Raw genomic sequence first — 7,537 nt, 5'->3', positions numbered from 1 at the left:
GGACTTTTGTAGCTAGGGATCGATCTTGAATTTTCATGAGTCATGAAATATCCCACCAGCTTTAATTAGTTTTTTCATGTACATATAGTTCGGATGTTAAACTTCATGTCCCTTCAAATACAAGCATTGGATCAAATATGGAGTACTGAGAGATCTACTTTTTCTGAAGTTCTAGAAAATTCTCATCATTACTCGCATCTACCAACATGTTGATTCTTATATCTTCGAAAAACAATCGCTTCCCTTCTTCTCTCGGGGTTTCTTCTTGTTCTTTCTTATAAAATTTACATTAACTGATCAAAAAAGCATAGTTGTAAGTTACACCATACAATGCAGAACTTACTTTTGTTTAGTAATGCGTTATATATTTGCTGTATTTAGTTAACCATATTTACATTTAACAAATTGCTGATCATACAAAATAAAATAGATCGCATTAATTAGCGGAGCCTGCAAATGGTTCAATTTCAGTACTAGACTTGAACCAAAAACTAAATTGAAGAAATATTATTATACTGATCAGATCAAATACAATATCTTTTATGTACAGTATTATTTTTTTTTCGAAAACTAAATTGATCGATCAAATCAAATTGGATTGCATGCATGCAGGTTCTATTTCTATAAGATCGAGGAGATATGAACACTTTTTCACATGTACCTCCTGGTTTCGGTTCCATCCAACCGATGAAGAACTTGTTGATTACTACCTTAGGAAAAAGATCAACTCAAGAAGGATCGATCTAGATGTCATTAGAGATATCGATCTTTACAAAATCGAGCCATGGGATCTTCAAGGTAGACATATTTAAATGAGTATAAATACTCATTCTTTAGACTCAAATAATTTTTAACAACCATATGTTAATGTATATATTCTAGCTACATACATAATGCTAATTTTCAAGTTTAAATATAGAGCTGTGCAGCTTAGGCACCGAAGAACAAAACGAATGGTATTTTTTTAGTCATAAAGATAAGAAATATCCAACTGGAACTCGCACGAATAGAGCCACAACAGCTGGATTCTGGAAAGCTACAGGAAGGGATAAGGCAATTTACTCGAAGCAAGATTTGGTTGGGATGAGAAAGACATTAGTCTTTTATAAAGGTCGTGCTCCCAATGGACAAAAATCAGACTGGATAATGCATGAATATCGCCTTGAACTGATGAAAATGCAACCACAACTCAGGTGAACTAACTTTCTCTATTTCAAAAACAAAAAATACAAATTGAATTTTCTTCATATCACCAATGGATCGGAGTTCTTTATTCTTTCAATTAACTTTGTTTCACTTCTCTTGATCACGAAATCAGGAAGAAGGATGGGTGGTATGTAGGGTGTTCAAGAAAAGATTACCGACAATGAGGAGAGCAAGTGAACATGAATCGCCAATTTGGTATGATGATCATCAAGTCTCGTTCATGCCAGAAATTGATTCGCCAAATCAAAACAACTCTCAGTCGAACATGGTTAACCATAATTACCAATACCCTTATGGTTCTTGCAAGAAAGAACTAGATCAGCTTCAAAATTACCAGATTACCCCTGATCACTTCCTCCAACTCCCTCTATTTAGAGAGTCCAAAACTGCTCCCCACCTGTAATTCTTCCATGCCCATGTATGGTGTTCACATAAACCAGGCTGGAAGTATCAACTATCACTCATCCTCACTCACACAAGATAAAAACAACAACAACAACAACAACAATATTCATGATAATCAAGATCAAAATTGTAAGCAATTCAGTTACAGATTGGCGAGTTCTTGACAAGTTTGTCGCATCACAGTTGCTTAGCCAAGGTGATGTTTCAAGCAAGGAAAATAACTACTCGAATGTGAAAGTGAACAGTACTCCCATCTTCCATTCACACAATGATCATGAAGAATCAAATTCTGAGCTCATCACACATCTGAACAAGCAAGAACACGAACTGTTGAGCGTGCCAGAAGATGATGCATCAAATTCTATCTCCAGTTGTCACATAGATCTGTGGAAATGAAGAAATTAAAAGATCGTTCTTCTCCAAGTTATTAATTTGCAAATATAGAAGCAAATTTGAATTGTTTATGTAAATAATAAAGATATAAAGTGCTATATATACATGTAACGTTATTAACATTTATACCTGGTAAGACAATATTCCCCTAATTAATTAGTGTCAATTAAGTTAATGATATCATAACTAAAACTCAAGGGACTGTTTGATGAATAGTATATTTTAGGCATGGGGGTCGTCTTAATTGTTGTGTGTCTTATAATTATTACTTGGGATAAAAGCATCATTTGTTATAAATGTAATGGGCTCTATCAAGTTGCTTATGATCTGACAGACGCATGCATGCTCTGTTTTATGTTTTTCACATTTCCTTTATTCAAGCTTTAGAGTATCATATATCATTCATCATATTGTTGAGAAGCACTCGATGGAAAACTACAGTAGATTTTTCAGTTTTTGCTCAGTGCGTGCTCCATTTATATAACAACGATCATGCAAACTCTCTTTGGCTAAAAGGGTCTTCTATACGATGCAAGAAATACAACCAACCCTCACGTATTAACCAAGAAGTTATCAAAAAGATGTGTCATGAGTCAACAACAAATATCTAGTGTAAGAGACAACACATGGGAAAAGGAGAAGAAATGTGCATACATAGATACATGTACTGCTACAAACATGCATGCGTATGTAGCTAGGGTTTCTACATTTAGAAATATGTTTAGTGGTTTACAAATATGTATTCAGCTTTTTTAGGGTACTCAAAAAGGAAATGCAGTATGCTTAGAGCTAAAGTTTGCATCTACGGAAAGACGGATACATAGGGTTTGATGTGTGCGTGTGTGTGTGTGTGTGGTGTGAGAGAGAGAGAGAGAGAGAGAGAGAGAGAGAGAGAGAGAGAGAGAGAGAGAGAGAGAGAGAGAGAGAGAGAGAGAGAGAGAGAGAGAGAGAGAGAGAGAGAGAGAGAGAGAGAGAGAGAGAGAGAGTATGATGATTATGCCAACAATCAATCAGCAGAACTTTCCTTTGAAGGATGGCGAAATTATCAATTTCTTTTCAGAATTTTGACATTGCCTTGTCCTAAAAGTAATCTTCTGAAAGTAATAATGGAATGTCTTTTACTATTTGAATTTTGTATTCAGTGTAGAAATGCAACGAAAAAAATGCTTTTCCCATAAATATCAATATGTAGTTATTAAAAACAAAGGAGTTATAGGAAAACTTATAATCGATGTCTAACCTGTAATAAAACCAATTACACACGTATAATATATGTAATTCGTGTAATAGAATTGAATCAAAATTTTAAAACAGCCAAGAGACTTATAGGAAAACTTATCATCCATTTTTTTTGGTTTCTTTTGCGCATGGTCTTATACAGGAATAGCTTCCTACATCTCTCATATTCTATATGTATGCATGAGACTAGGATATTGTGGTTATCGTTTTTTAATAGAACTATAAATAGTTAAATCCAGTGATTAACAAAAGTTTGAGGTAAAAATGATGTTATATGGATGTCCTAAAATTATCATGTTAATAAACCAGAAATCAATACTGAACCATATAATCGTTCTAGCTATTAATAGAATTAATAAGTTGGAAAAATCTAAAAAAAGATATATAAAATGCTTAGAAAATACCTTAACTTTTCCGCCTGGCCAGTTTCTCGATGTCGGTTAAAATGGTTACCAATTTCAAGCTTTTAATCATAATACGACTAAGAATGTTACAAAACGTCCAAACACATCATCAATATATTTTTGGCAACATATGAGTTCCGATGCTAAATTAGGCATTAGTGACGCTACAGGGATCAAATGAGAATTAAGTTCTCAATATAATTGTGTACATGAGCATGAGTAGGCGTAGTAGGAGTTTTCAGTGATAAGGTTGTGGTTGAAGTAATAAAGAGCACGGAAACACCCCTGATGCGAGGCAAATCATTTTCGGGGCATTTGCAACAGGAAGAATGTCGCTGAAGAAGAGTGGCAACTCAGAGATAGATATTAATATCAGTCGTAACCATCGTAAGCTTGAAAAAGCTTCGGATGAGCGACAACACTCATAGGTACGTCTAATTCCAAGATATATACTCAAGCGGGATCTTGACTCTTGCCTGATCATCGTGAGAGTGCCTGTTGGACATTAAGTCGGCATTAGTGAGGACTATTGCCATTGCTAATATTCAAGTAGTTTACATTTTGGCATGCATGTATTATAATAAGTGATAAGATTTGTAGGAGAATATGATGACAATGAGGACGCGACTACTGAGCATTTCAAGTAGCGTTCATACAAGAAAGCAAGACGTAGATTACTCGCAGAGCTTGTGCATTAGCGACCATAATTGGCGTCAATAAACAGTAGACGCTGAGCATGTATGGGTCTCTAATGAGTGTGTGGCCGGGTGGGAAAACTCAATAGACATTAGCGACAGACGGCTGTCGTTAATACAGACGTCAAGGTGTCTGGCTCTACATTAGTGGAAAATCATATAAACGCATTACCTACAAATAAAGTCGCGAAATGAGCAGTTTTCAAGTAGTTTGCACACTAGCATATGCATAGCTCTCAACAATATATTTTCGATTATCAAACTAAACACAACTTCTTAGCATGGGGATTATGGTTATCTAAACTGGACAAATGAATTAAGTGCTTAAATAAAACATGCACATGACAATAAGAAACGCAAGGAGATCAATAACTTATTATCAGCAGTAAATTAGAGCGTACAACGAGGGACGAAGAAATAACATGCATGATGGGGCTGGAGAACTTGGAGCTGAGAATGAATCAATTAATGAGAGAAGAAACAGAAGAGAGTGGTACTTTTTGTGACAGAATTGAAGTGGATCAAACCTAGAGTGATTTGATATGTATGTTTGGAATATAGATATCAAATCTATATAGAAGTGGATATAGAAAAGGTAAGAAATGGTGGGGAAGTCAAATTTGAAGTGTTGAATAGCCAACATAAGTACTCATTGGAGTTGTCTTGTGAATTAATGGACACTCATGCACTCTTTGGGGGCACAAAGATGCAGGTTGACCAGCAAGAAGGTATCCTAGGATAAAAGTAGAATAAATTTACATTAACTAATAAAAATACCAAATTCCACATAAAAGAAATATACCATTATTATATGCTGTAAGTGCTTATAATCAAATAAGATAACCGGTTAATTAACTAAAATTGAATTTGACTTTTGATAACTGGTTTATTTATTTTGTTAGACTTATAACATAATATATATATATATATATATATATATATATATATATATATATATATATATATATATATATATAGAGAGAGAGAGAGAGAGAGAGAGAGAGAGAGAGAGATCGCTAAATTTCATAATTTCATAATTTCATTAAACTTCTCAATTCTCATGCATTAATATATATGAGAAATAATGTTCAGTATAATGATTAGAAAAACTTAATGGACCCAGGTTAATGTCTATATATCTCAATTTTGTTAGACAAAATTACAACTTTAGCCACAATGCGCTTAGCATTTTTTTTAATTCAGACATTTTCTTCACAAATTATGATTCTTATATCCAGTCTCAAAATGCTTTTGGTCTCGAATTATGTAAGACCAATAAAAACTATTTTTATTGTTTATCTATCTATACAAAGTTTATTATGTATTTAATAGTTATAAATTAACTCGCTCTTTTGAGAGTATTTTTTAATTCAGACATTTTCTTCATAAATTATGGACAGAATTTCATATATGCCCTTGCTAAACAACTAAATATCATATTTACCCAGCCTAAATTCTAAATATCGTATTTGTCCTTCTTCATGTATTTTAATATCATATATACCCAAATCTATTTTTTTTGTTAAATTTATTGATTTATAATTGTTTTTTATAATCTAAAATCACTATAATTAAGAAAAACATTGTAAATTGACAATAATGCCCTTAGTCTAAATTCCAATACGACACGTTTTTTGCATCCTTTTCTTCCTTCCGATTGCATATACTTATTCGCCTATGTTCAACGCCGATCAACGTCGTATGCTACATCGATCGATTACCAGTTTTTATTCGAAGCCGCATATTATATCCGAGATTCAGGTATTCATCAGAAAGCAGAATATTCAATCATCTAGAATGCGAATTCCGTTTTTAGGGTTCCTAGTTTCAATTTTTCAAATTCTTTTATAGTTGCGATCAAGATGAATTAACATGAATATAGATTCAATTGTTCAACTTCTTTCATGTCTCTTTGGCGTATACTATCCCTAAATTTAATCACTAGTTTATTTCATTATGATTTTGTTCAAAGATATACATGCTTGAAATCGAAAGAACCATGCCTTCAAAAAATTTCTCAACGAGCTGCAAGTGGACTAAATTAGAATATAGGATATGTGAATTGAACTCCATGGGTTTTAGGGTGGAATTGGATTCCAATTCCGACCATTTTCCATGGTCTCCGACTCACAGTGTTCGACATATGATTTTCCTCCAAAAGTTAGTGAAAAGCTTAATTTTAAATGGAGTTCTGACTAGAGAGTTTTATGATTCTATTTCTATATCTAAAAGAGACTTTCAGCTGTTGCATCTAAAGAAGTTTACCACTGATACCATTGTTGACTTTAACATCAAACTGAGTTTTATTGTTTTAGTTTTTTTTACCTGAAGAAGATCAAACCTGCTGATGAAAGTATCCATTTCTTCAATAGCTTTTTCTTTAGAAAGCTGGCAGATTTTGATGAAAATCAACTACAAATGTTTGAGGCTAAGGAATCTTTTGAACAAGTTCGGAAATGGACAAAGAAGGTGAACATTTTTCAAAAGGATTATATTTTTATTCACACTTCAGGTGAGTGTTTATTATTCAAAAGGATTACATGATCATGCTTTCTTATTTGTCCTATATTTGGTATGTGGCACGTTGCATTGGAGTTTGATTATTGTATTGCAATTTAGAACTGCGATCGTGAGGAATTACATGAATTAAATTTGTTTGAATTTGAGAGCCAATGAATTAAACGTGTGATTTGTAAAGGAAGAGCAATATTGTCCATTTGATTGTTGTTTTTAGTTTTAGTGATTTTAAAATGGCAAAAAAGGATTATAAATCAATAAAAATTAACAAAAAAATATATTTAGGTATATATGATATTATAAAACATTAAGAAGGGCAAATAGGATATTTAGAATTTAGGCTGGGTAAATATGATATTTAGTTGTTTAACAAGGGCATATACGAAATTCTGCCTAAATTATGATTCTTATATCGAATTATGTAAAACCAATAAACACTATTTTTGTCGTTTATCTATCTATACAAATTTTATTATGTATTTAGTAGTGATAAATTAACTCGCTCTTTGGAGATTTGGAACATGCCTATATTGTTTTCGTATATATCGTGAAGATGAGAAGTGCTTCTTTCTTAGATTTGAAACATGCCTATTGTTTTCATGTCGTGGAGATTGAGAAGTGCTGCTTTCTATTGTTTTGGGGTGCATGGTGACAATATCTGCAAACAGTGACAGAGCT

General features: G+C 33.0%; 1 pseudogene across 1 annotated transcript; it reads left to right on the top strand.

Annotated features, from left to right (window-relative positions):
* Positions 1 to 639: 639 nt before the first annotated feature.
* LOC145075103 (NAC domain-containing protein 7-like) lies at positions 640 to 2,293 on the top strand (annotated as a pseudogene). Its single transcript, XR_013692335.1, has 3 exons — positions 640 to 798; positions 920 to 1,193; positions 1,319 to 2,293. The product of XR_013692335.1 is annotated as an NAC domain-containing protein 7-like (transcript).
* The last annotated feature ends 5,244 nt before the right edge of the window (positions 2,294 to 7,537 follow it).

Source organism: Lactuca serriola, chromosome 9 (assembly GCF_051521515.1).
Source record: "Lactuca serriola cultivar US96UC23 chromosome 9, Lser_US96UC23_V15, whole genome shotgun sequence".
NCBI classification, from domain to species: domain Eukaryota; kingdom Viridiplantae; phylum Streptophyta; class Magnoliopsida; order Asterales; family Asteraceae; genus Lactuca; species Lactuca serriola.
Note: the sequence above shows the minus strand (reverse complement) of the source record. Positions and strands in the feature narration are given on the sequence as shown.